Source organism: Furipterus horrens, unplaced genomic scaffold, assembly GCF_987537825.1.
Source record: "Furipterus horrens unplaced genomic scaffold, mFurHor1.1.pri manual_scaffold_7, whole genome shotgun sequence".
In the NCBI taxonomy this organism is placed as follows: domain Eukaryota; kingdom Metazoa; phylum Chordata; class Mammalia; order Chiroptera; family Furipteridae; genus Furipterus; species Furipterus horrens.
The window spans coordinates 101,829,328-101,834,482 of record NW_028327177.1 but is presented as its reverse complement, the minus strand read 5'-3'; the positions used below and the strand labels follow the sequence as shown (position 1 = coordinate 101,834,482).

General features: G+C 46.8%; 1 pseudogene; it reads left to right on the top strand.

The window, feature by feature from the left end:
• Nucleotides 1–3,052: 3,052 nt before the first annotated feature.
• LOC150004898 (keratin, type II cytoskeletal 8 pseudogene) lies at nt 3,053–4,557 on the top strand (annotated as a pseudogene).
• Nucleotides 4,558–5,155: the final 598 nt, after the last annotated feature.

Genomic DNA, 5,155 nt, shown 5'->3' with positions numbered 1-5,155 from the left:
TACTCTACGTTTTGTTATGTTGAACTAGTGTTTCCTTTGAATGGAAGAGGACGTGGAGACTAGACATCAGGAGGCTCAGCTTCCTTTTTCTTCACATGTCACTCAATTTTTTTTCACATTTATGCCAAGTTGACAAACATGTAAAATATATACAAACACTCACACTTATTTATAACTGAATAAGAAAGATTTATAGCAACCAAGTTCATACTTTTGTAGCTGGTCACTCTTTTGGAGCTTGTATTTATAACTTCTTTCATCCATTGCCCACTAAAAGTATTCCCTTTGCCCTTTGCAAGCACGCGAGCTGGGTGGCTTTTGCTTGGTTGGATGACTGACCCTGACTTTCATTTCTAAGTGTCAGGGCTGTCACTAATCCTGCCTGGATTTCTTTCTTATGACTTTGCGTTGCCTTTCATCATAGGTCATGGTAATACTAAGAATGTCCTAAGGAATCTCTTGTATTCTGTACATCCACTGTGGAACAGCAGTCCAGTTACCCCGTGGTAATCAGGATCAATTGCCACAGATAGCTCAGAAACTCCCTTTGTTGCCTGTTGATTCAGAGTCATGAGGAGCTGTAAGCTCCCCGGAAGCAGTCTTAATTTCCAGTCCAGGGAAATCATTGTGTCTCCTGGGTGGACGTTTTCCTCCCTTTGGGATGATGACTCCTAGACTAGTTGACCATGAGGTCACATGAATATGAAGCGTAAATTATGCTTGTGGTAATAGTGAGTGGTACCACACCCATCTCCACCCTTGATTGCTGAACTTGTAAATCTTGGCTATGGGAAAATTAGTGCTGTATAACAGACACTGGTTTAGAGCCTAAGAAGCTTCCTAGGAAACACTGCCCCAGCCCTGCAGAGTATTGAGTTAGTAACTCAGTCTTCACAAGCCCATTCTCTTCCATCGAGTCAGCTGCTTCAGGATGAGGAGGAACAGGGAAAGACCAGTGGATTAGATCCATGAGCATGGGCCATAGCCACACAATTTTCTCTGCAGTGAGTTCCTTGATTAGAAGCCATGCTGAGTGGAATATCCTGATGATGGATAAGAGATTCTGTGAGTCTACAGATGGTAGTTCACAGAAACATCGTGCGAAGGGAAGGCAAATGTGTACCCAGAGTTGGAGTCTACACCATTAAGAATAAAACACTGCTCTATGATAGTCGATGTCTAATATAATCACCTGGTATGAGATAACTGCCTGTTCACCCTGGGGAGTGGTGCCATATGTGGGACCCTCTTTGTCTAGGTTCCTGGCATATTTGGCACTCAGCAGTGCCTGTGGGAGGTCAAGTTTGAGCAGTGGCAGTCACTGATGCCGACCCCATGCATAACCTCTGCACTTGCCATTATAACCACTTTATTCATGAGCCCATTGAATGCCAACAGGAGGAGGTGATTCAGCTTTGAGTTACACAGACAGACCTTAAAAAATAACAGATTTCTTTCTTAAAAAAAAAAAAAAGGTACGGCCCACGAGGCTGTATTTTACTATGACATGGAATCATGAATCTACTGAGGTTAGGAACATCTGAAATAGCTTTTCTTAAAAAAGATTTTATTTATTTATTTTTAGAGACAGGGGAGGGGAGAGAAAGAGAGGGAAACATCAATGTGTGGCTGCCTCTTGTGTGCTCTCAACTGGGAACCTGGCCCGCAGACCAGGCATGTGCCCTGCCTGGGTATCAAACTGGCGACCCTTTGGTTTGCAGGCTGGTGCTCAATCCACTGAGCCACACCAGCCAGGGCTGAAAGCTTTTTTAAAAAAAAATCACAAAGAATGACAAGAACTTCATATTGTTGAAGAGACTCACGAAAGCCATGAACTCTGAGTGTTGGCAAAACTTCACTTGGAGAGAAAATTAAAAGTAAATTCCAAAGTATTGTTTTGTTTGCTTTTATAGTCTATGGCTGAAAAGACTTAGCTGAGAAAATAAATTTCAAGGTTAATTTATCACCCTTAAAGAAAAGTTGTGTTTGGTGCTTGTTTACTTAGGCTACATTAAAGAAGAGACTGTGTCCCTAAGTCCTTAAGTTGATATCTTTGAAGTACTGTCAAAATTCTTTGAGGGAATGAGCTTAATTAGAAAAAGTAAGGTTGGCTGTCTACTGATGCAATTTCAGCAATACCACATTCAAGATCAGCATTTGGAACAAAAATCCAAGAGAAGCTTAATCTTTTTAGGATGTCTTATCACTGTCAAACATTAGAGTGAAACGCTGTGTGGGGAGCTTGAGGTAGCTGTCAAGATAGCCTGTTTGTAAAAAATAGTGTGTTCAAATATCAGATTATTTGCCTTTTTGTGTGAAGAGTTGAGTGCTAATCCCAGAATACAGAGGTTTGTTTATTTCCAAAGGGAAATTAACTTGGTGGAGTCAGTGAAGGTCACAGTCACCTTCTTTGGAATAGTCAGGGAAAGACCTTTTCACACTTTCTGTAGCTGACACTCAACGCTTCTCTCAGAGCCCCTCCATCTCTTCCATGGGTTCGCACATCCATGTCACAGGTTCTGTGTGCTCTGCCACCATCAGTTACACCTGCTGTTTCTTCCAGGACCACTTGTGGGTGGCTGGGGCCCTCTGCACAGGTGTAGAGAAGTTCCTTCTGGGAGTTTGTAGCATCTAGGGGTGGCTGTGGCCAGTGACTGTAGAGCCGGGTATGAAAGTCCAGGTTCCATTTTGGAGCAGAGGAATAAATTCCAAAGTGTAACTCACCCTCCAAGGGTCCCCAGGGGACCAGGGCAAGGTCAGGACCTGCTTAAATGGCCCCTTTGCCCAGCTTTTCCCTTTGCCCCTCCTGCTTTCCTCACTTTTTTACAGTTTCTCCTTAATAAAGATGTTGAACATGTGTCCTCCCCTGGGTCTGCTTCTTGGGAGCCGGACCTAAGATACTTGGCATACTTGGCACATATTTGAAACTTTGAATACGTTGATTGTGCAACTTTATGAAATAAACATCTACCTCATTTCTTAGTATTTCATATATCAAGAAATTATAGCGAGAAGCAGCTTTTTGGCTCCTTCTTGAACCTCTGTCTGGTTTGGCCTTCTTGCTTCCACTCCAGCCTCCACCATGTCCACAAGGATGACCCAGAAGACCACCTACAAAGTGTCCACCTCTGGCCCCCGGGCCTTCAGCAGCCGCTCATACTTGAGTGGGCCCAGCATCAGCTCCTCGGCCTTTTCCCGGGTGGGCAGCGCCTACCGGCTTGGCCTGGGTGCCAACATGAATCTGGCTGGAGGTTTCGGCGGAGCGGGGAGTATAGGGTCCATCAAAGCTGTCCAAGTGAACCAGAGCCTGCTCAGCCCCCTGAAGCTGGAGGTGGACCCCAACATCCAGGCCGTGCGCAACCAGGAGAAGGAGCAGATCAAGACCCTCAACAACAAGTTTGCTTCCTTTATCGATAAGGTGCGGAGCCTGGAGCAGCAGAATAAGATTCTGGAGACCAAATGGACTCTTCTGCAGCAGCAGAAGACGACTCGCAGTAACATGGACAATATGTTCGAGAACTACATCAACAACCTTCGGCGGCAGCTGGAAACACTGTCCCAGGAGAAACTGAGACTGGAGGCGGAGTTTGGCAACATGCAGGGCATGGTGGAGGACTTGAAGAATAAGTATGAGGATGAGATCAACAAGCGCACAGAGATGGAGAATGAATTTGTCCTCATCAAGAAGGATGTGGATGTAGCTTACATGAACAAGGTAGAGCTGGAGTCCCGCCTGGAAGGACTGACCGATGAGATCAACTTCTACAGGCAGCTGTATGAAGAGGAGATTCGTGAGCTGCAGTCCCAGATCTCCGACACGTCCGTGGTGCTGTCCATGGACAACAGCCGCTCCCTGGACCTGGACAGCATCATTGCCGAGGTCAAGGCCCAGTACGAGGAGATCGCCAACCGCAGCCGGGCTGAGGCTGAGACCATGTACCAGATCAAGTATGAAGAGCTGCAGACATTGGCTGGGAAGCATGGGGATGACCTGCGTCGCACCGAGACGGAGATTTCTGAGATGAATCGGGGCATCAGCCGCATCCAGGCTGAGATTGATGGCCTCAAAGGCCAGAGGGCTGCCCTGGAGGCCTCCATCGCTGACGCCGAGCAGCGTGGTGAGCTGGCCGTCAAGGATGCTCAGGCCAAAGTGACTGAGCTGGAAGCTGATCTGAGAACTGCAAAGCAGCACATGGCCCGGGCAGCTGCGTGAATACCAGGAGCTCACGAACGTCGAGCTGGCCCTGGATGTGGAGATCGCCACCTACCGCAAGCTGCTGGAGGGCGAGGAGAGCCGGCTGGAGTCTGGGATGCAGAACATGAGTATCCATACCAAGACCACCAGCGGCTACTCAGGTGCGCTGAGCCCAGTTTATAGCAACCTCAACTACGGCATGGGCTTCCAGGCCAGCTTGGGCTCTGGCGGGAGCTCTGGCTCCTTCAGCCGCACCAGCTCCAGCTCCTCCAAGACGGTGGTTGTGAAGAAGATTGAGACCTGCGATGGGAAGCTGGTGTCTGAGTCATCTGATGTCCTGCCCAAGTGAATGACTGCTGCTGACGGGAGGTCCTCCGAGCTGCTGTGCAGGGGGGTGGAGGGCACAGGAGGCCCACCTGAAGCTCAGCCCCATCCAGTCCTCAGCTCGCCCTTGGGGTGGGGGAGTTTACTGCCTTTTCCCCATGTCCCTGACTAGAAGCCAAATCAAGTGTTTTCCTTTTTCCCCAAAATAAAGTCTCACGTGGCTCTGCCAAAAAAAAAAAAAAAAAGAAATTATAGCCAAAATGTATCTATAGATACATCATATCCATGTTAAAATTTTATTGTTAGTGTTTAGATTTGGTGATGTTTTTGCTTTAAAAAAAAATCATTTCATCAAACGTGTCTGCAGCGTGAATTCAGGATATAAACCCTTTTTTGGATACTGCGGCTGAAAAGCACATTTGAAACTCTATTAGACCTCTTTCTCTCCAGCACTCCGTCTTTTCCAGGTCTTCCAGAGGTGCTTTGGAACTCAAGCTTGACTTAGTGGACAAGACAACCTACGTCCAATTGACTTTAAATATTTGGGGGAGTAAATTATCTCTCTCATTTTCCTGAAAACACGCAAGCATTACTTGTGCATCATTTCCCATTTTTGTCAACATAAAAAGGCATACA